Here is a 21,064-nt window from a genome sequence, read left to right as displayed (position 1 = left end):
TGAAGTGGCAGATTAGTTATGTTACTTGGTAACAGCTGTATGGTGTAGTGGCTGCTACTAGGTCTGTACAAACACATGTCCACAGGCTAGAAAACAAAACCAGACAAATTCTCAGCTAATGCAGAAAGGCTGAACTCCAATGAAAACTAGCTGTGAAGGAATGCTGTGACTCAAACTCATACCTGTGGACATTACAGCGAGTTACACAGTACTGATCATTACATATCAGAACTTGATTACTGACTTTCCTAGTACTGAAAATGCTCATAAAAATGGAAAGTTATAAGAACATTAAAACATTTTTTAAAAGTTACTGAAAGTAATTATGGACAAATTGGTTAATTTTATGACAGTTTTCCATTAGCTCATGTTGCTCCACTGCAGTTTCATTTTATTCATGGACACACACATATGCATGCACACACACACAATTTGGGAAACTGGAGGAAAAGGAAGAAAATTTGTTTTATGAACAACCAGAGAAAAGAAATTATAGAACAGACTCAGAAGACCAATGAAGCACATGATTGACTTCCATTATCTTCAGCAGAGCTTGACTACAGTTGAAGTGCTTTAATGAACGAGGGCCCCCAAAACACAGTGCTCCTCAGCCCGGTTATCTGATCATGGCTTCATGTGAAACAAAACACTTGAAAGCAACTAAAGGTAAGGAAATGCTCAGGTTTAGCAAATGAAAGCCTTGTAGGAATTCTACTACTTAAGAAAAAACCCACAGTGGCTTCCTAAATTTTCATCACCCCTAGCAGCTTTTGAATAATGCAATGGTCTTTCTGACAGCTTCATAAAACCGTATGTAATCCGCACAAGAAGTTCTACAATGTCTCAGCACTTCCTGGGGACTCAGAGCAGTAGGGTAGCCTTGCAACACAAGCAGAGATTAATCATTTTCTAATGCACAGTAATAAATAATGTATCCCCCATAGTACATAAATTAAAGCTGTAATTTCATCCAAGTTCTGTGATGACACCAGAAGCCCAAGATGGAATTTCAACCTCGTTATGACCAGTCAGGATACACATTATTCCTAAAATTATGATCTGAGAGTTTATCATGAACTGAGGAGTTCTGAAGGCATTACCAAAAAAAGAAGGATATGTAATTACAAGCAGAAAATAAAATTATTAAGTCAGATATTGTTTGCAGAACTTGCTACAGTAAGCAGTAAATCTCATCCCTCAAAAGCCCACTCAGCATATTTATAGCAAGGCAAGCAAAGATCACTACTACTATCAAAAAACTGAAAGTTGTTCTAGTACCACAGGGCAATGCCTCCACCACAGCAAACAGTAAAAAACTAGATGCTGAAGTTCGGGTTTTATGTTACAAAACCCCTAAAATGCTGAATATATGTCCTCCTACCACCACACACAGCATTTCACTCAGAAGTCAAACAAGTATTGTACAGGTGCACAACAGGTATAAAATACCAGGATAAAGTCACAGTCTATCTCAAATACACATTCCTATCTGACAAGAAAGCTACTGAGCAAAACAAAATACTCACGATGAGAAGTTTTATCCTTCTGATGAAAATACATATATATGTACACATACAGTTTATACAGTGTAAAAGATCTCAAAAAATTTCATGAAGAACATCCTCCTAGTATTTCTCCTGCAGATAATTTCAAGAAATCCTATGAAGACTCAAATGACATTTTACAAGTCTAACAACAAGTATTTTAATGCAAATAAGGTTTGAAGTATGAAGACCAAGAGCCAAAATAATCATCTATATAGAGTTAACTGTTATATTCACCCTGACTTTTGCTACCAATTCCCATGATTTTCAGCAAATCCCACAAGATTTCAAGGATGTCTGGAGCCAGCTTTCTTTCAGAGACAAGAAGAAAATAACTTTCTGACCGCCTTACACAAACAAGGCATGAAATTTCACAGGATCATTCACGGCCTGGAGTGGTTCCACGTTCTGAACTTCTTTGCGTGGTATTATTCACAGATTTATCTTATCCCCTCTCCCTCCCACCACATTCTTGATAATGTGAGACTCATAAATCATGCTTACTGTCTCTTGCTTTCTCCCCCCACCCCACACTTCACTTAGGTTTCTAGCTTAGAGCTATAAAGAAAAAGTAAAGGAGGGGAAATGTGAAGATTATGAAAAAAAGTCAAATAAATTAGTGCAGAAAGTTGATTTTTAAAAGCTGAAAATATTTAAGCTCAGAGTAACAGTTTTTGAATATCTGATGCTTCCCCACAAGTCACTGTATTATTTGTTCCTTCCAACTCTTCCTCTTTCCACTTCCCATTTCTATAATGGTAAAGTGTTCAAATCTGAATACCTGAACTTATATTTTCTATAATCACATTTAAGCACATTAACAGCAATGTTTCATATTCAAGGGGCCACTCACCCAGAGAAGGCTACTAATTTCTCTGTTCTTTTTTAATGTCTCTGATAACCAGCAAAATTTAAAATCTGCATGTAAATATTTATGTACCTACATCTGCATTTGAGAATGCATTTTCCACAAACCTATTTTCTCCCTTTTTGCATTCCCTGACTATTCACACGAACAAAAAAAAAATACCAAAAATCATGAGAAAAGGACAAGGAAAGCAAGACAATTGTCTAAAGCTCCTTGCCTCCATGCTTGCTCCACAAGAAGCATATCATCACCTCTAAATAGCAACCTGAAACCTACTCAAGAGACTTACGTAAGTCGTGAGTCAAGAACTAAAGCAGTGAGTGTCAAAACATTCAAAGACACAGTACCCTCTGCTCCTAGTAGTAAAGGAGTAACTGCTGAGAATATGCAAAGATGATCACTGCACTGGAGAAAAATAGCAGTAAAACTTGTCACGAGATCAACAAAATCATAGAATGGTTTGGGTTGGAAGGGACATTTAAAGAGTTATTCCAAAACTTCCCTTGCCATGTGCAGAGACATCTTCCCTGGGTTATGTTGCTGAAAGCTGACCATTCAAAACTCAGCCACACAAACTGAGCTACAGGCTTCAGCAACAGTAGCACATTGCTAGAAACCCTTTGACCTAGTATGATCTTGGAGGCTTATTATGTCTCAAAGAACAATATAAGCTCCCACAAAAGTGTTAACATAATGCCCAAAGCATGCTTCCATCTGCCTTTTATTGGGGACTCAGAGAAAGTGACAGTTTTCTATGGAATCTCTTAGAGAGTAGGTTATGTTGCTCATGAAATATTGCCCACAAGGAATGGCAGTCCAACACAGGGACTGAAAGGTGACCCTGTAAATAAATGTCAGCTGCAAAATCAAATACCTCTCCTGAACAAACACTGAAATATTGACAATGTAAACAAAATACAGAGAAGAGAAATAATTCCCAAATGAAAAAGAAAGAAGGAAAAAAACCTAGAGGGAATATGGGAGGGAAGGGCACATGGCGAACTTAGGTTACTGTAACTCCAACCAATGCAGACTCTTCCCATTCTCATCACCAGACCCCATCTGTGCCTAAGTATAAACGGAAGGGTTACCTATCACGTTACCTCTCACCTTTCTTCATGCAAATATCATTTAATGTATTCTGAAGACTATATAACTTAATAATTCAGAAATTAATCTAAAATTATGCTTATATAACATGTACCACATTAATTTACATTCTTACTGCACTAGTCATACAAACACATACAATAATTGTTGCTCAGAATGCTTTTCTCCTGAGAATTATGTTACACTTGCACTCTAATTTAAAGGCATTCATAAAGAATCTGTAAAATCTGAGCCTGTTAATAGGCTGTAAAACTAGCCTATTAGTTAGTCTTCTTTCCCTCATTGTTAGATCAACACACAACACAAGACACTTGGCTGAGGACTCAGAAGCAGTGAAAATTTCAGTGCTTGCAATCCAGGGAGAGAAGCAGGACTGCAGAACTGTGTAATTACAAGAAGAAAGAAGAAGTACAATTGAAAGAGTCCCTATTTCTGACACAGCACATCTCAGAAGAAACACCAGCACCTGTCACAATTAACTGTGTGGTGAGGACTTCCCTACTGACACTGTATCCAGAGATGTGGATTTTTCATCACATAGAATTTCCATTTGCCTTCTGGAAAAAGGAAGAAGGAGGAGGAATTAATTTTATTTTTTTTTTTCACAATGTTTTAAAATTATTTAACTCCACTAACTGAAAAAGTTACCATTAACTTATTGCATTGTTGCAATACAGGCACAAAGAATCCAAAAGCAGAAGCTCTTGCTGCTTATCTGATTATTGGGGCTGATTTGTTCCTGACAAAATATAGGACAAATGAACATACTGCTAATGCATACTGTGTTAATTATTCTGCAGTGCCATGTAGTAACCCTGACGGAAGTTCAAAGGAGTTGTGACAGATACGGATGGAAACAGTAGTATATATAGTTTAAATTTGCATTCAGTCATTTGCAGCTATAACATGGGAGAATTGAGTTGCAAGGCTGCACTGCTGCCTAAATGATCACACATTATGCTACCAGATTAAATACTCTTGTGAGATAAAACACTGTAGAGGGCTGAAGTTCAGAAAATCAATTTCAACACTGTTTTGTAAACCTCAGTACAGCTCCAACTCTCTGTTATTGATACCAATTAAATGGACCACATTTACATTGCTAATCCACGCCAGGCTTAAAAAGTCAACCAGTTAGTGCACAACACTGAGAGCAACGGAGGGCCTGCAGACACTAACAGACAACATGTTGCCACAACAACGCTTTAATTTAGAGGAGGAAAAAGTACTGGCCTCTGGAGTTGTAAGAACCACCCAGAGACAGGAACTGTGAGTACATAAATAAGCAGAAGCAATTCTATGAGCCTACACAAAGTGATTTCAAAAACTCATCCTCCTCCCACATCTTTACCAAAAAGCAGCCGGGTGAGCTGAGTGGCAGCAGCCAGTTGCTGTCTGGGACCCCTACAGGGTCCTGAAACTGGACCCTGCAAAACCCTGCTCAGCCCAGCTACCCGGACATCCATGCCTAGCCTACAGCCCATGGGACACAATGCTGACCCCCAAAATGCCCAATCCAGCTTGTCGCTCACTCACCCTATAGCATCCTTTGCCCCTGGAAAAACTTGGCTGATGCTGCCTCACCCCAGAGCACCTTTGGCTCCCACAAGCCCACAGCAAGTTGTGCGTTGCAGTACAAGAGGGGTTTGATGCTGAGCCTCTCTGAACACAGCAGATCCCACAGCAAAGTCCACCTATCAGGGAAAACCCAGGGTCAAACCACTGCAGCTCACACTTGCCGAGCTGACACAATGCACTCCTAAATACAGACACAACTAAACATATAAATGGTACATATAAGCTTTCTCAGTAAAAACAGATCTGCATGCATTTACAACATAACAGCCTTCTGTTTTGATGCTTAAGTTTTGTTACCTCCCCCACACTCCCTGAAATAAATATATTTTAAAAATTTCTGTTGACTTTCTTCAATCATTAATCACATTATACTAATAAATGTTCTGACAGTGACATTGTTTAAACAACCTCTTCTCCACCCAAAATCCACTGGCAAAATCCACATGTAAGCTGACCATCGCATAACCCTGCTTTTGAATGCTAATTGAAATCCACTTCCCCCAGCCAGCACAGTAAAGAGCTACTCTTTGGGAGGGGGAGTGCAGAAAAGAAATGAGAGAGGGGCCTTTGAGAGGCAATAAAAATAGGATCCCTTGATCCCACCATGACATGGCCCAGACATTCTCCCTGTGGGGGAAGACAATGTTTCTTACAGCAGTGAGAGTTTTTATAACGTTTTCTTCTCCTTTTTTTCCCCTGTGCAACTTTGCTTCCTGAAGAATGCTTTATATAAAAGACATGACATTTGGCAACCCAGCTCTGCTGCTTTGAGAAATTCTTTGGCAAGCACCCTACGTGCTGACTGCATTAAGCACATCAGTTTATTTATTTATTTATTTATTTAGGCAGAAGTCAGAAGGAGCAAGCCATAAAATTAATACACAGCACAGTATCACTTCATCCAGAAAAAATGGAAGAGGAGATGGGGAAGGAGGAGCTGGAGTTTCTTCTTTTGAGAAACCTCATCATGGGAGCAAAAATGGTTCTCCAACCTCCAAGTGTTGTTGCTGTTCTGGAGCATACACAGTGATTCTCAGATCTCAAGGCATTTAGGGAACATCAATTAATTAATTAATTAAGACTGGATTCCACATCAAAGGCAGGTATCATTACACATCTATTTTGCACATGGGTAAAACGAGCCGCAAAGTGAACCTAAGCTTGTCCCGAGGCAGGAAGCACTGCCTTGCTCCTGCTGAGGGAAAGCCACCCTGCCGTAGCGAGCAGGAGGGCTCAGCACTGGTCACCTGCAGACCCACATTTTCCCCCCTCATACCACGAGAGGAAACAGAAAATAGAGATATTTCTACATGCCACCAAGGGTGCAGCCCATATCTGTGAGGCACAAGAACCCATAAGCACTGATTTCCTTTGCTCCGCATCATGTGCCCATGACATACCTCAGCACCATTAGTAGCAGGTCAGGGACAGCACTGTGTATATATAACCAGGGTCATGGGCTTGGAAAAGCAAAATCTCCAAGGGTCAAGGACTCCAATGAGCAATGCCTGTCTCCTAGTCAGATGCCACATGCTGAGCAGGACTGCCTTACATTCATGGTTTGGAGTTATGGACTGCTTACAAGAGAACGAGATGCTTCTCAGAAACAATGGAATATTTTTTCTTGTGATCATCATTAGCTCCATTTATTTACACCAGGAGCCAACAAAGCTTGGCAACGCACTGCCAGGGACACCCAGCCACAGCAAATTCACAAAATCATGAAGTTTTCAAGCTAAACAGGAAGGAGAGATGGGAACTGGAGAGGACATGACATGCCTGCCCAGAGACAGAAGCTTGGAAAGGTAAAGCTCCTGCACTTACCACGTATCTTCTGCTATTTCCAAGCTAAACTGCTAGCAGCAAAGTTTGCCCCAGTCTGTCCAAGTGTCAAAAAAACCACAACACCAAGGCATTGTTTAGCACACACACCAGAAGAAATGTTGAAACCTTTACCTGTTTTAACACTGAAAAGTGTTTTCCACACGCAAGTCTAGAAGACACAGACATGTGTTCTCATCTGTTGTGTGCGCCCTGATGTAAAAAAGAAGTCTAACTTCTTTCCTAGAAAAGAAAATCTGGAACAGCAATCTAAACCTGCCTGGTGTTTGCTAGAAGAATATGAGGACAACTGTTTTTCTTTTAAATAAAAGTCTTGCATTACCCTCCCTTCCTGTTCTAAAACTTCTTCCAAGAATTTCTTTCCTTCATTTCTAGGCCAATTTTTATGATATCCAAGTAGTTATCACAACAGCACTATAAAAGCACAACTCTTCAAGGTTTATTCAGAGCAAACAGACCTCAACCAGACTGCCAGTTTTGGCATAAGTTTGGCATGACCAAGGACTCAGTACAGTAAGATACAGAACTCAGCATCAGTTAAACTGTACAGCAACCTCTGCCAATCATCTGTCCTCAGTGAAACATGAACCAGGCTCGCCTTTGAAAAAGATTCAGGGACCTCATCACCAAAAAGGGCCAAATGCACACAAATCTGTCCACAAAGAAATCACTTGCAAAATTCCCCTCAACTGAAGCAAGGAAATAGCAAGCCTTCAGTAGCACCACTCAGTCATTCTCTTCATCCTGAAAACAAGGCACTAGCACTTTAAGTGGGGATTTCAAGCTTGGTGAAATGAGTTACCGATGCCCACACAGGATACACACCTTGGTCTACAAGCTGGCTCTGAAAGTATAGGCCAAAAGCAAGCAAGGGAGACTTCAGCACAAGTGGCTTCAAGCTATGGTCTCATTAGCTCGACACACAGGCTTGAAAGTGCACATAAAATATGAAGTCAAGGGGTTTTGGATCTGTGTGCTACATATCAAAATACAAAGATGCATACGTTGTCCCAATGCAAAATTTCACACCAGAACATTAATAAACTGTGTTTAAACAGAGAAACAAAAAAATATTATCCACCAAACACATCTGTGATGGCGACTTAGAGGAACTATCATATTTTAGCACAGACTGGCAATCTCACTAGCTTGAGGTGAACAGTACAGAGATGCTACGAAAGACAGAATAACACAGCTTCAAACTTACGTACAAATATTTTACTTGAAAAGATTATGACAGAGAGAAAAGACTTGGAGGTAAAGGGTAGGAAAAGGATACAACACACGAGAGAGGGACAAGACTGGGTTGTTTTTAGCTTAACACTTGCCAAGTGAAAAAGCAAACATGAGTCATAGTAAAGGTAACTCAAAGTGTGATGTGACTGCAATGGAGAGCTGAGCAGACCACACTGCATGAGTCAGCAGCACAGATAAAAAGGGTGATAAGAAGCAGCAGATGGGACATGTCTTTACTAAAACAACCCTGCAGGACACAGGCCTTCTTTGCTCTAATGAAACGGCCGTGCCAAGCTGCCACACGCTGGCTCGTACACTTGCCATCCTGTGAATCAAAGAACGCCACGCATGGTTAGAAAAGCAGCAGGCAAACAGCTGCCGACAGATCCACAGGCAAAAAAAAAAGCACAGAGAGCAACGCAACAGCACCGCCCCGACACTCACACACCCTGACGAGTGCCTGGGACACCACCCTCCAAACCACTCAGGCATCGGGGTGGGGAGGAAGAGAAGAGGGGAAGGAAGCTGTCACTGGGATCGTGGCATTCAACCTGGCCGTCAGCCAGCTTCTCCCTTCCTGCGAGTCAGACTTGGCTTTCCTGGTGGGTGCCGAGGGCAGGCGGCTGCAGTATCCCCCCAGCCCCCTTCTGGCTCTGCTGCATGCACCTGCAGAGCCCGCAGGCAGCTGCGGCCGGACAGCTCGTACGTGTCTCAAGAAGCCAAAAGGGCAGCTGGGGCTACTTGCAGAGCTGAACTCCAGTGGACCTGCAGCTCAGGTGGCTTTGCAAAACTCACACTTAAAGCCCCATCTTTTTTTTTTTTTTTTCAGGGCTGCAAACCCTGTTTTGCTGCAAGAGCAGAACATTTAGCCCCGTGTTCTTGGGCAGCAGATATGCAAGGCCACATTACCTGCAAAATCCTAATGCTGCCCTGGCCACATCAACAACCTGCAGTGGTGGTTCCTCACTGTCAGGATCCCTCCACTTCTGAACCTGGTCAGGAAAGATGAAGGTCCTCTGTCACAAGCTCAGATGAGTACAGAGACAAACATAAGGCAAAGCTCAAATCAGCTTTCATCTCACTTCTTGGATGAGGTAAAATTATACCCTGCCTGTAAGGGGCAAGATGGAAAGTAAAATGCTCTATTTTTAGACACGAGATCCTGCTTCATCAGGTTCATCTAATTTCTAAGAAACAAACTTTGGCAAAGGTCTGCAGCTGAAGGGGATGAAACATGACTTGTTTAATTTTTTTTTTTTAGTGCAGCTCATAGCATGACTACCATAAATCTGAGGAAATCTGCTTTAGCCACATAGACACACCAGCTGTTTTATTTGGGCTAGTCCCTATATTTTAGCAATATATATGGAAAGAGAGAGTTCGCTTTCCCGAATCTGTCCTGCCAAAATATGCATGTTATGTCCAAGCATTTCAATGGAGTTAGAAGGTTTGTCTGTTCCTCCTGCTCCAAACATTCTTATTTATAGATTTCAAAATTTGACAGGTAAGTCGAGGAAGAGCAGTTGCTAAGCCTAACACACTCTGCACAGCAACAGATCTGTTGTAACAGATTACAGGCAGAGAGACAGGAAAGTGTTGTACTTCTTTACACAAGTCCTTGCTTTCAAATGTAGCTTTATGGAGATAACGACAGCAAGGGCTTGTCTAAAATAAAGCCGGACTGACAGCCAGGTCTCACTGCAGCCCCACAGACAGGAAAGCTTGGCTCTGCACTTTGGTCATGCACTTTTCTAACCAAAGTGTGTATATTCCAAGAAGTAGGTAGAGGAACTGCTCCCTCACAGTCATCAGGAACATTAGTGAAAGGGGAGGGTGGTCAGCCTGTATGAAAAACAGTAAAGTTATTAATTTCCTGACAGTTTAAATCTCATCTTAGAGGCTTCATTAGCTGATATTTTCTGGCCTGCATGCAGTGGAACTCCTTTTGTTACTCACTCACAGAAGGTCCCTCTCAGCTGCCTGCAGTTAAGTCTCTGTGCTCCTGGAATCCACCCTGCCCTGCCCACCATTCGCAGGCTGTAGCAGCCAGTGAATCAATCTGCAACCACAAATTGCTGTGCTGGCCTTCCCCTTGTAAGTCTACAAACATACTCCTGATTATAGCATCCACTAGCAAGCTGTATAAAAAAAACAAAAACAAAAAAAACAAAAACACCAAACAAGCAAAACCCCAAAATACAAAAACAAAAAACCTCCAAATAAAAAAACCACACCTCCAAAAGATAAATGCACAGGATTCATGGAAGCTGATGCACAATTTTTCCCCCAGTCTAATCTTTCCATTAGCCCTTGAAGGGTTTTGGCCATGCAGAAACACCCCCATGCTCATTTTCCTGCTGGGTTTCACACTTACTGATTTTCTTTGAATTCATGATGCAAGTGCTTCTATTTCTTCTGCAGATGATTCCTGAAATCACTGTGCAATTTGCATGTGGACATACAGTGTCGACTGACCTGAACACAATTAGTAACAAATTGTGATCAGAACTCAGATGCAGACTCAGTGAGGACTCTCTCGACCTCAGCCTGGAAGACAGTGCTGCACCTCCTTAACTCCCACCACAGGGCTCTCAGGCCCCCAGTGCAGAAACTGCTAATCAGTGACAGATGGATGACAAACCATGACTGATAGCTCTGCGAAAAGGTTCCTCATCTCCCAGCCACAGCCCCTGGCAATACTCACACTTCTGAGCATCACCTTTCAAAAGGACCCATCAGATGCACCCTCAGCTGAGCTCCAAGACACAGTTAGGCAAGGGTGACACCCTGCATCAGAGGCAGCTGAGGATGGGCATCAAGTTAGGAGAGAAGGAAAAGGTACAGGGAGGTACATGAGCTCTGTGAGGGAGCACAGAGCTCAGGATGCTGAGAGTTAACCAACACAGTACATGTCAGGAGCAGCAACTTCTTCCCGTGCATGAACTCTGGCCAGGAGCAGTGCTGGGAAGAATGCAGAGCCAAAATCAGATTGAAGGAGATGGAAGAGGGGCGAGCACCCAATACTCCACCCATGCCCATCTCTGAAGATTTATCTCAGCACCACATCATTAATTCCTTCCCCAGTTTCCAAGAACTGGCTTTTCTATACACACTAGAGAAAGAAAATTAGTTTTTCCAGCATCTTTCCTTCCAGCTCATGTTTGCAAAGCTCACTGAGAAGAAAACTGCCAGACCCCACAAGTGATCAGTGTTATCACACTTGATCCATATGTGCCTTGAGCTTGCTGCTGCCCATGGGACCAACAGCCATCACTGCCATTTCCTGGAAGAGATTATGTAGCATATCAGAAACAAAATTACTAACTTTATTCCTAAAATCTCTCAACATTCCTCAGTCTCAGTTCCTCATTTACAGCTGGATGAATCAAAAAGACAGAGTTACTTTTGCAAGGTCCAAGAATGTGACTGGGAACACAACAGCAAAGCCTCAAGCTCTGTTCCTCTCCTCGGTCTGCTACACAACCCTCTTCTCCCACTCTGGGATCAGTGGAGATGATCACCAACCACCTTCTGCATACAATATATAAGTGATTTCCTTCTCATGCACTTACGTATGTAAATTAAGGCATACTCTAAACTAGGTTATGACAATGTATAATACATTCAAATATTGTATCTAGTGAAACTGTTCAAATTCAGGGTTGTTTGAGCAACATTTAGAGAAGGTTGTGTTTCCTGCTGAAGTCACAAAGAAAATCAAACCTCAAAACTGCTATCAGTTACTGACTATACTTCTTAAGCCAGGCCTGCCAGACAGCCTGCAGCAGCTTGCAGCAGCAGAGTCTTCTTCCAGGCCAGAGAGGGTATCTGTCATGTCAGTGCATTTAGCAGGCTGAGTTAAATAGCTGGTTCAAACAAAAAAAAAGAAACTAGAAGTTGTAGATGTAAGGAAACAGGAGTTAAAATAATTTCTTAACAGAAGTGAAATGCAAGAGTTCAAGACCTACGATTCCCAAAAGTCTTATCTAAGATACTGTGACCAAAAAACCAAATTTGACTTAATAACTACAATTAACTGTTCCTTTTAAACATTATTTAATTTTAATGCAAAACAAGTTGAATTTTTTTTTTCTTCTCCCCTTCTATTTCTCAGCTCCTATTTTAAGGAAGCATTTAGTTGCATGGCAGAAATGTTTCAGAATCTCCTTTCTGGGCATTTTTGTTGAATGTTTATTTTAATGTGAATATAGCCTGATACAAGTCACATGAAAAAATCTGATCTAGTCAACAGTGAACAGAAAGCACACCAGTGATTTAAAAAAAATAAAAAAACTAGAGGCCCACAGAAATCTGTGTTGGAGGAGATTAGTGGCAGAACATCTGTAGAAATACAATGTAGTAAAAGTTTAAAAAAAGATATATTAAATTATTTCAAGTACTGAAAGCATTTTCTTCTTTAAGGACTATAACTAAAATGAGTAAATGCAAAGCAGGATTTAGAAGCTGATGATTGCTGATTTTAGTCACAATTGAAACCAGCAATTTAAATCCCCTGAAGAACCTCCACAGGAAGAGCAGTGCTGATTTATTTCTTATGAGATGGGACACTCAAGATCATGAAGAACATTAGTTTTCTGATGCAAAGCAGATACACTGGTGCAGAGACAAGTGCACACTGCTATTCCATATTTAAAAAGGCAAGAGACTAAAATATATGCACATATGTGCACGTGTGAATACATGTCCTCATTTTGTTATCACACTCGATCAGGACACAGACCTGCATAGCAGCAGACTAAGAAGAGGAATCTCTTGCAAAGTGGTAATGAGCAGCAACTCCTGAGTGCTCAGGGCAACTCTTCCAGGTGCAGGAACACCAGGAGTGGCTCAGCAGCAGGTCCCCTGGCATACACACAGCACTGCCAGGCCAGAGCTGCAGCGCCAGGGACATGAACGCACAGTGATGTCTGACTCCTTGGGGTTACTGTGGATACTGCCAGGATTACAATAAGCCTTGCTAAATCCATGCTGGGCACATGGTGACTCTGCACCATCCTCTGCCAGTGCTCCTAGGCCCAAGATGAGGGCGACAAAACATCCCTCAGGACTGTCAAGCCAGAGGCTGCACTGAGCAGGACACAAGGAGCCTGGCTGCTCTCACCTGGATGCAAACTGGCCCTCCCAACTTGGGGAACCCTCCTAAGGGTGTTCTGTAGCACCTCCATCATCCAGCTTGTTCTCATGCATCACAGCACCACATGAGACCTCCTCTTCCCTGTCATGCATAGCGACAAGAACAAGGGAAACTGTGTTTCAAAAAGAAAAGTGAATTTTTGTTATATAGCAGAAACGTTTGAAAGACTTCAGGGGATCTGCAGAAACTTTTAAAGTCATAGAAGGGATCCTCCAATGAAGAAAAAAAGGAGGAAAGTATACATGGGGAGACCACAAGGCATTTCTTCAGGCACTTAATGTAACATTAAGACAACAGAGAGTAACTGGTGTATAGACACCAATGAGGTAATTGAAGCTTCTCAGCCTGCTCCCTACTCCACATAAAAGAAGCACACAAGTGCATGGACATCAAGACTGAAAACAACATCTTGCTTCAGTTTAACTCCCGTGCCTCACAGAGTACTGCTGGCTTTACTACGGCCGTGCTATGCACAATCAATAACAGGTACTGATGGTGTTTGCATAATATTTCAATAAGCAAAGTCAACCAACATCACTTCCTCTATTTCTGTAGAGAGTAAGATATTTACAGGAACAGCCTTTTGAAATGCTCCAGTAAAATTAGCTTACTCAGATTTTTTTTTAAACTGGAACAGAGAGCAGAAGGGTATCATCATCACTGGGTTTTGTGCATAAATCAACTGTCTATTTACCACTGGTATGTCGCAATAATGAATTGCCGCTATCTCTTGAGTTATTTGCTGGGTTATTAAATTACCTAATTACCTAAGTCCACAGAATTAAAATAAATTAAAAATAAATATATAAAAAATCTTCATTATTTCCTGGGAAACGACCTTCAGAAGCATGTATTCCACCTCCTTCCCCAAAGCAATGCCCAAAATATTCCCGTAGGAGGTTTGTCTGTTTTATAAAAACCTCCAGTGATGATGCTTCCACAGCTTTCTCAAAGGCAAATAACTGCAGGACCAAAATACCCTTATAATCTTAAAGCTTTCTTAAATGTTTACCTAAGTCTTGCCACCTTCATATTGAGCCCATTTCTTTCAGACCTAACTCCAAGCAGTCAGGCTGCACAGTTCATTCCCCTCCTCCCCATAGGAACCTTACACATACTTGAACACTACTATCATGTCTGTTACTGGCTTTGTCCCCTGTAGACTAAACAATCCCCATTCTTTCATCTTCTTTCCCAGGTCATGTTTTCCAAATCTTTCATCATTTTTCCTGCCTTCTCCCTGGACACCATCCAGCTGGCTCTTGACTGTGTTGTGCCCCAAACTAGATGTTAAGTCATTTCAAACACTGAATGGAGTGGAGGGGTTTATTTTGTGCCTGTTCTTTACGCACCCTAAAACAGTGCTTTTTTGAGGAACGTGGATGGGGAGCCCTTGTATGACTGTATGACACCTACAGTCTCATGTCTGCGACCCCTTTCCCTCTCAGATATGCTGTCCTGCGCACATGGACCAGGCCTGGGAGGATTCGAGCTGGGACACCTCCCTAAAGGCATGGTCACCAGCTCCAGGTTCAGAACCGAAACAGGCAGGAGACCAAAAGAAAAGCTGCCTACTCAGCAGAGCACTGGCAGCCCAGGTGCCATGGGAGAGGAGAGAGGGATGTGTCACAGCTGTTTTTCTCTGCTGGTCTGGGAACCAGCTGTGATTTTTTTACCACCCTGTTTAACCAAACCAGGCCAAACTGCTGCTCCAATGCAGCCCAACACCAGCTCACAGACCTTCTTCTGTAGAACCACTACTGAGTCAGCCTCATTTTGTCTCATGCAACTGGATATTTCTATCTCTCTGTAGCACTTCTATGTTTGTATCCTGGCTGTTTTTCAGGGTTTTTTTCCCGGGTTATTCCTCCTGTTAGCCAGGGGAGCTCAAAACTTTAATCCTGCCTTCCAAGGAGCCTGCAGCCCCCCTTCACACTTCTTATCCCATGTAAATTTAACTACCGCTCTCTCTGCTCCATCAATCATTTCAATAATGAAAACAGTGAGTATTACCAAAGCCAGGACAGACCCCTGGGGAATCTCACTCACTCCAGACTTGCAGTTTAACAGCAAACCATGAATAACTACTTTGACGAGTGCCTGGTGAAATGCTGCGCACCCACGTTACAGACCAGCTAACGAGACATCCAGCCTGCCTCAAAGAAAGCTGTTTTAGAAAGCAGCCAGAGCCCCCCATTAAAGAGGGAGTAATTTCAGTCAGACAGAGGGGTCCAATTACACTGTCATAGGCACTGTTGGAAAGTCTTTGCTAAACACTGCCATAAAAATGTAATGCATGCTGATAGGAGAAAAACGAGGGTTGATAACCAAGCTTAGGATGACAGGAAGAACTTCAGCAGAACTGAGACAGCAGGAGCTTCACTTTGCTTCCAGCAAAAGAGAGACTTGGAAGAAGCAAACTGAAACACAGAATAACAATTACAGGAATTTTATGCCTTCCATCAACTGCTGCCAACTTTGCAGTTAAAGAAGATACTATCACACAGGTATGGTTTTGTTTGGCTTTTTTTAGTAAAAACAAAATGTTTTCTTAGCTCTTCCAGATGTTTTTCCAAATTGCATTCTTTACTGCTCCCTAACAGCCTATTCTGCTCAAGGATCACAAATAAACCAGACAGATAGCGAAGACCATGGTTCCCAAAACCCTGATAAAGGCTTTAATCAACCACTGAAAACATCCCCAGCCCCATGCAACCACTAAGAGAAGCAAATGGCAGTGGCTGGTGCCTGGAACAGGGAGAAAGGGTAAGTTCCATGGAGAGTGAAAGGTGAGGCAGCTTTCCAACACTGGCTCCCTTTGCTTGCCAAAATAGCAATGCCCAACCCACGCCTCACTCCTACTTCTGTGGAAGATGCACTTGCTTCCCAGGAGAGTTTACTCTCGCAATGCAGATGTGCTTCACTGAGGCAATCACGCTCTGTTGCATAACAGATCACAGAATTAAACAGTGTATGCTGTTCGGTGAGTTTTTAAAATGTACATCACAAGTTACTGTGGAGTTCAGTGATGGTGCCAAGAGTGTTAACACAATGATGTTAGCAGGGAAGAATACATCATATCCTTCCTACTCCCACAGCTTACTCGAGTCGTAATTTTGCAAAATCCTTTTGTACTTGTCAGTAAAACACAAAGTCAGACATCTGTGTGACTTTTGTTTGATCTTTGGTGACTGTGGGCATCGTCACCCTGGGACCTAACACACCTGCACCAGTGGCAGGTGCAGGGATGGGAAGAACCTGGCAGGTGACTGCACCAAGGTGCTCAAAGCTGAACCCCTCACCCCATGTCCTACAAAAGAGGGGTCAGAAAAATAAATAAATAAAATCACAAGAAGAACCCAGAACCAATCATTTCCAGTCTCCACTGTGAACAAGGAGGAACAGCCCTGCAGATGCTTCTGTACTTTGATTGAGACTACACATACATTTAGATTCTTCTCTGTTTCCAATAGCTGCACAATGCCGTTCCTCTTCAGAGGAATACAGGTCTTTTCTAAAATATATTATGCATAACCTAGTTTTCCACAGCAGAAAACTCACCAAGGGAATACTGTTTGCTCATACCAGAAATGTATCCCAAAATTACAGTAATTTATAGCCTCATTTTCATTGACAAAAGAAATAATACCATTCTCTTCTGACAAATATCAGCACACTGAAAAAGTAATGAATAAATGTCTATAAACAGGTATCAAATAAAGCAACTGTCAATCACTGCAATAAAACTTTAATTAAATCATATGGTAAGCAAAAAAAATAAGTAAAAACAAACCATATAATCTGAAATCAAAATAAAAATGTCTGTCATATGAAAGCACAATTCAGAGCACTAAAATACCATAACCTGTTAAGTGATTGGTCATCTAATTGTTAATTGGAAAGTTCCAAGTTTACAAAACAAAGACAAACATCCAGATTCAGCAAAGTACTTTGGCATGTGCCAAAGTACATCTGTATTTTAGAAACATATCTTATGTGACTGAGTTTCAAACTGGAACTGTTCATATACACCTCTACCATGATTTTTTATTTTTTTTTTTAAGAGACAGAAAGTGATCTGCACTGTTCACATTTTAGTATTACAAATCAAATCAGCATTCAGCCGCAGCTGAATACATATTTCTGGAGACACATCAGAAAGAAACCTGAGGATTAGTCCTAACACAAAAGGATGAGGGAGTTGCTTGCTGTCATCCTGCCAATTTTCCAGAACAGAAGAGTTAGCAAATGAGGCATAAAAGGATGTGAGCAAAGAAACTCATACCTGCAAAAAAATATGCAGAAATATCAGGTGTGCAACACAATGATAGTAAGTACTATCAGGCCAAATCACAAGAACTGCTGACCAGCTGAAAGTCCTCCTGGCCTCAGCTGGAAGTACGTAGCACCCTTAAGGTTAGTTAAACTTAAAAGCCATCCTAAATTGATGCTACAAATTAAATTTGAATATTCAGCACTAAACTTTTTAAGGCCCTGACCTTCTATTGGAATCAATGTAAGGCAGCAGCACTAACATTAAAGAAAATCTTCCTGAGTGTCTCCCTGTCTGTTACTGTTAAGAAATTAATACAGTCCTCTCTCTTTTATTTCTTATAGTGATAGTGGTAACAAGCAACATCCAATATACCTATGGTATTGCTGTAGGGGAAAACCCAAAAATTTCCCATTTTGCTCTCAAAAAAATCTCTCATCATGCAGCTGGTTGGCTTTCCAAGTAGAAAGACAAAGACAGGGCACTGAAGTGTGTGGGTGCACATGCACACGTGTGCGAGGCAAGTGCGGAAGAAAGAGGCGCATATGCGATAGTGCAGATCTCTGAACAGGAATGCAGCTACCAACCCCAGCTGGGGCAGAGGGACAGTCGTGTTAGAGGAGGGTTTGAGCCAGCTGCACACTTCCATATTTGCCAAAGTGGGCTGACAGGTTTCGTCTGGCAAAGACTACTTCTGGGGGAGGGGGAAAGCCAAGGTGGGGAGGAGGAGCTTCACACCTGCCTGGGGAGAACTTTTAAGCGATTATAAATACATAGGATTTAAAAAAAAAATTACAAGAAAAAATTAATTAATTAACTGAAGAAAAAAAGGTTTAACTTACTGAATAAGACACCACTTTAAGAGGTTTCCCCACTTTCCCTGCTGTAAAGTACTTCAGAAAAATTCAGCCACTGAGCTACTGCTTTTCTTGACCTTTTCACTGAAAGAGAGCAGAGTAAAAACAGGAAAGAGCTAAAACGATATGCATTAAAGATACTTCATGTTAGGAAAGTCTTTTGAGTCAATGTTGCAAATTCACTCTGTGTCAGATTTGCCCATATAATGCTTGCTAAAGACTATTAAGAGCAGCAGCAGTCAAAGCAGGCGTGTTGCCTCTCAGCTGTTGCAGCAACACCGTACACACTATATGTAGCATTTGCATCTGGTGCTGGTTTTCCACACTCAAAAGTTCACTTCATGTCTTTTCATTAATTTATAATGCCCTGAGCTCCAGGCAGATTTTTTCTGCTGATTTCCCTTTTCTTAACAATAATGCAAATAAACATGGAAATAAATCTATTCTTTGAGGAACCCTTCCACTAATTCTGTTCTTTGATGGTTTGGTTGATTTACTACGGTGAGGAATCAAGAGTGAAGTGGATCGTAGCTTAATACTGAGTGTGGTTAATCTTCCCTTTGCATAATGCTGGTACACTATGGCCCAAATACCAGAGATTTATTTGATGTGTACATGCTTTCAAGCATTAGTAAACGAATTGCAGCCCATTATGAAAGAAGAGCAGATCCAAACAGTTGTGAAGCTCTTTATGTACTAGATTGGCACTGTCAGTACAATACGCTTACATCTGCATGTGTACTAGCTTTAAAAGTTTGGACATTATTTCATGACAAAGTATCATTTTTTAAACTGTAACTAAAAATATGGCTGAGATCACTTCCCATGACCTGATGCACTGTTGTCTGAATCACAACAAAACTGAGCAAGAGGCAGGCTTTTTCTTCTTTTAATTGATTTTATTCCTCGTAACATAACCAAAATGAGGAAGAACATATACTGGAGCCTCAAAAATGTACAGACATATTCATTCTTACAAAAAGCATCTCTCACTTCTCATTTCTTTTTCTTCCACTACTTTGAAGAAGATGTTATAGAACACACAGAAGTACTCTATGAAACACCACTGAATTTTTTACTTTACTAGATTTATCAAATAAATTACAATTACATTCTATAACTAAAGTTACATTCTATAACTAAAACATTCTTCTTGTTGTTCACGTACAAATTAAAACAAATTTGTTTCTTTAGAAGCTGTCCTTAAGAGCAAAGTATTACCTCAAAAATTTATTTCAATAATGGAGTTTCGAGCAATGGTAGAATGGTAGAAATAGTTTCAAGAAATGGTAATTTCAAGAAGTGGAAGAACTTGAAGTGCACAGAAGTTACTTGCATGTGGCAATACTTCCTGGATAAAAGACCCAGTGTAGGTCTACATTATTTTAACACACACAGGTAAAACCCACCCAAACTGTAATGTTAGGTATCAATATGTCATTCTCACAATATGGTGCATTTTTCCTGCCTAGGAGAAGAATAATGATCCTACACTCAGGCACCAGCTTTAGAGCATGGTACCTAATTCCTTGCACTGTCATATACATACATGATTTTCAGCAAATCTCCCAGTGTTTATACTACATTCACTGACCCCCTACATAAGGCTACAACTGTACACCAGCTGTCACTGGCCTAGATTTTATCATGTCCTGGGCTGAACACGGACTTGGGATGACTCAGAAACAGTTGCGTCTGTTTTTTCCCCTGCTTAATAAATAAAGAAGCCACAACAGAGACAGAGAGAAATTCAGAGCTGGAGGCAGGAAGGACTGTTCAGACAGTAATTCCAAAATCTCATCTGTAGAGGTGTAGAAAATGTACACTCCTGGAGCAAGCTCTTCAGATAAAGCCTCAAATCTTGGTGGCAGTTATTAAATGGACATAAAATTATATGCCTGCAAAGGAGGTGCTGTGAGAACAAACACATCAGTGACTGAGAGACGCCAGGATACCACAAAAAAGTAACACAGTAAGAAGAGAGGATGCCAATGTCTCAGATAAGCAGTTATGGCTATGTTTACTTAAACTGTTCTGCTGAGCTGTTCCCGTTTCAGGCAGAAAACTTTGATATAAGGAAGAGACTTGCAGTTATGTCTTCATATTTTTTTCCCTTCAAAGCATGAAAGAACTTCCTTTTTCAAAACCAATTTAACAAAGTTTACATCCAAACCCTCTCAGTCCCAAAAATGTCAGATCTGAACTCTATTAAAAGCAGCAGTTAGAGCAGCCAAACGCTCCACAGTACATTTAATAGACTATAATATTTCTAATGCCTGACTGCCTGAAGTCTATGATCTGGAAAACCAGCCAAGCACACCCACCCAAAAGCAATGACTGCTACAGGATGAAAAACTCTTATCTCCCTGTGGTCCTCTATCACCACTGGCATGAGCAGACCAGAGACTCTCAGGCTGCAGACAGTGAGCATACAGACCACCTCACTGGCAAGAGGAAGCCCAAAGGAAGCAGACAAATTAGAAACGGAAGTTGTGCCAAGCATGTAAGCATAGAGCTATGGTTTCAAACTTCAGGTCCTGCAGTTTTATGGTCGTGTTTTATTACTTGATTTTATTGGACCCTTCTTCTCCTAGCCTACTG

The 21,064-nt window shown here is 41.3% G+C and overlaps 1 protein-coding gene across 14 annotated transcripts in view; it reads right to left on the bottom strand.

The window, feature by feature from the left end:
• Nucleotides 1–21,064, bottom strand: part of ATXN1 (ataxin 1) — a 368,490-nt gene that overhangs the window by 174,506 nt on the left and 172,920 nt on the right. For 11 of the 14 annotated variants that reach the window (XM_088066906.1, XM_088066525.1, XM_088066474.1 and 8 more), the window contains one exon: nt 18,449–18,547. The exons of the other annotated variants lie outside the window; for them this stretch is intronic. The gene's annotated coding sequence lies outside the window, so the exon portion shown is untranslated. The remainder of the gene's footprint in view (nt 1–18,448; nt 18,548–21,064) is intronic. 14 annotated transcript variants of the gene reach the window in all.

This window comes from Pseudopodoces humilis, chromosome 1, assembly GCF_049639895.1.
Source record: "Pseudopodoces humilis isolate 2021_Gansu_Grassland_sample_001 chromosome 1, ASM4963989v1, whole genome shotgun sequence".
Taxonomy (NCBI): domain Eukaryota; kingdom Metazoa; phylum Chordata; class Aves; order Passeriformes; family Paridae; genus Pseudopodoces; species Pseudopodoces humilis.
Note: the sequence above shows the minus strand (reverse complement) of the source record. Positions and strands in the feature narration are given on the sequence as shown.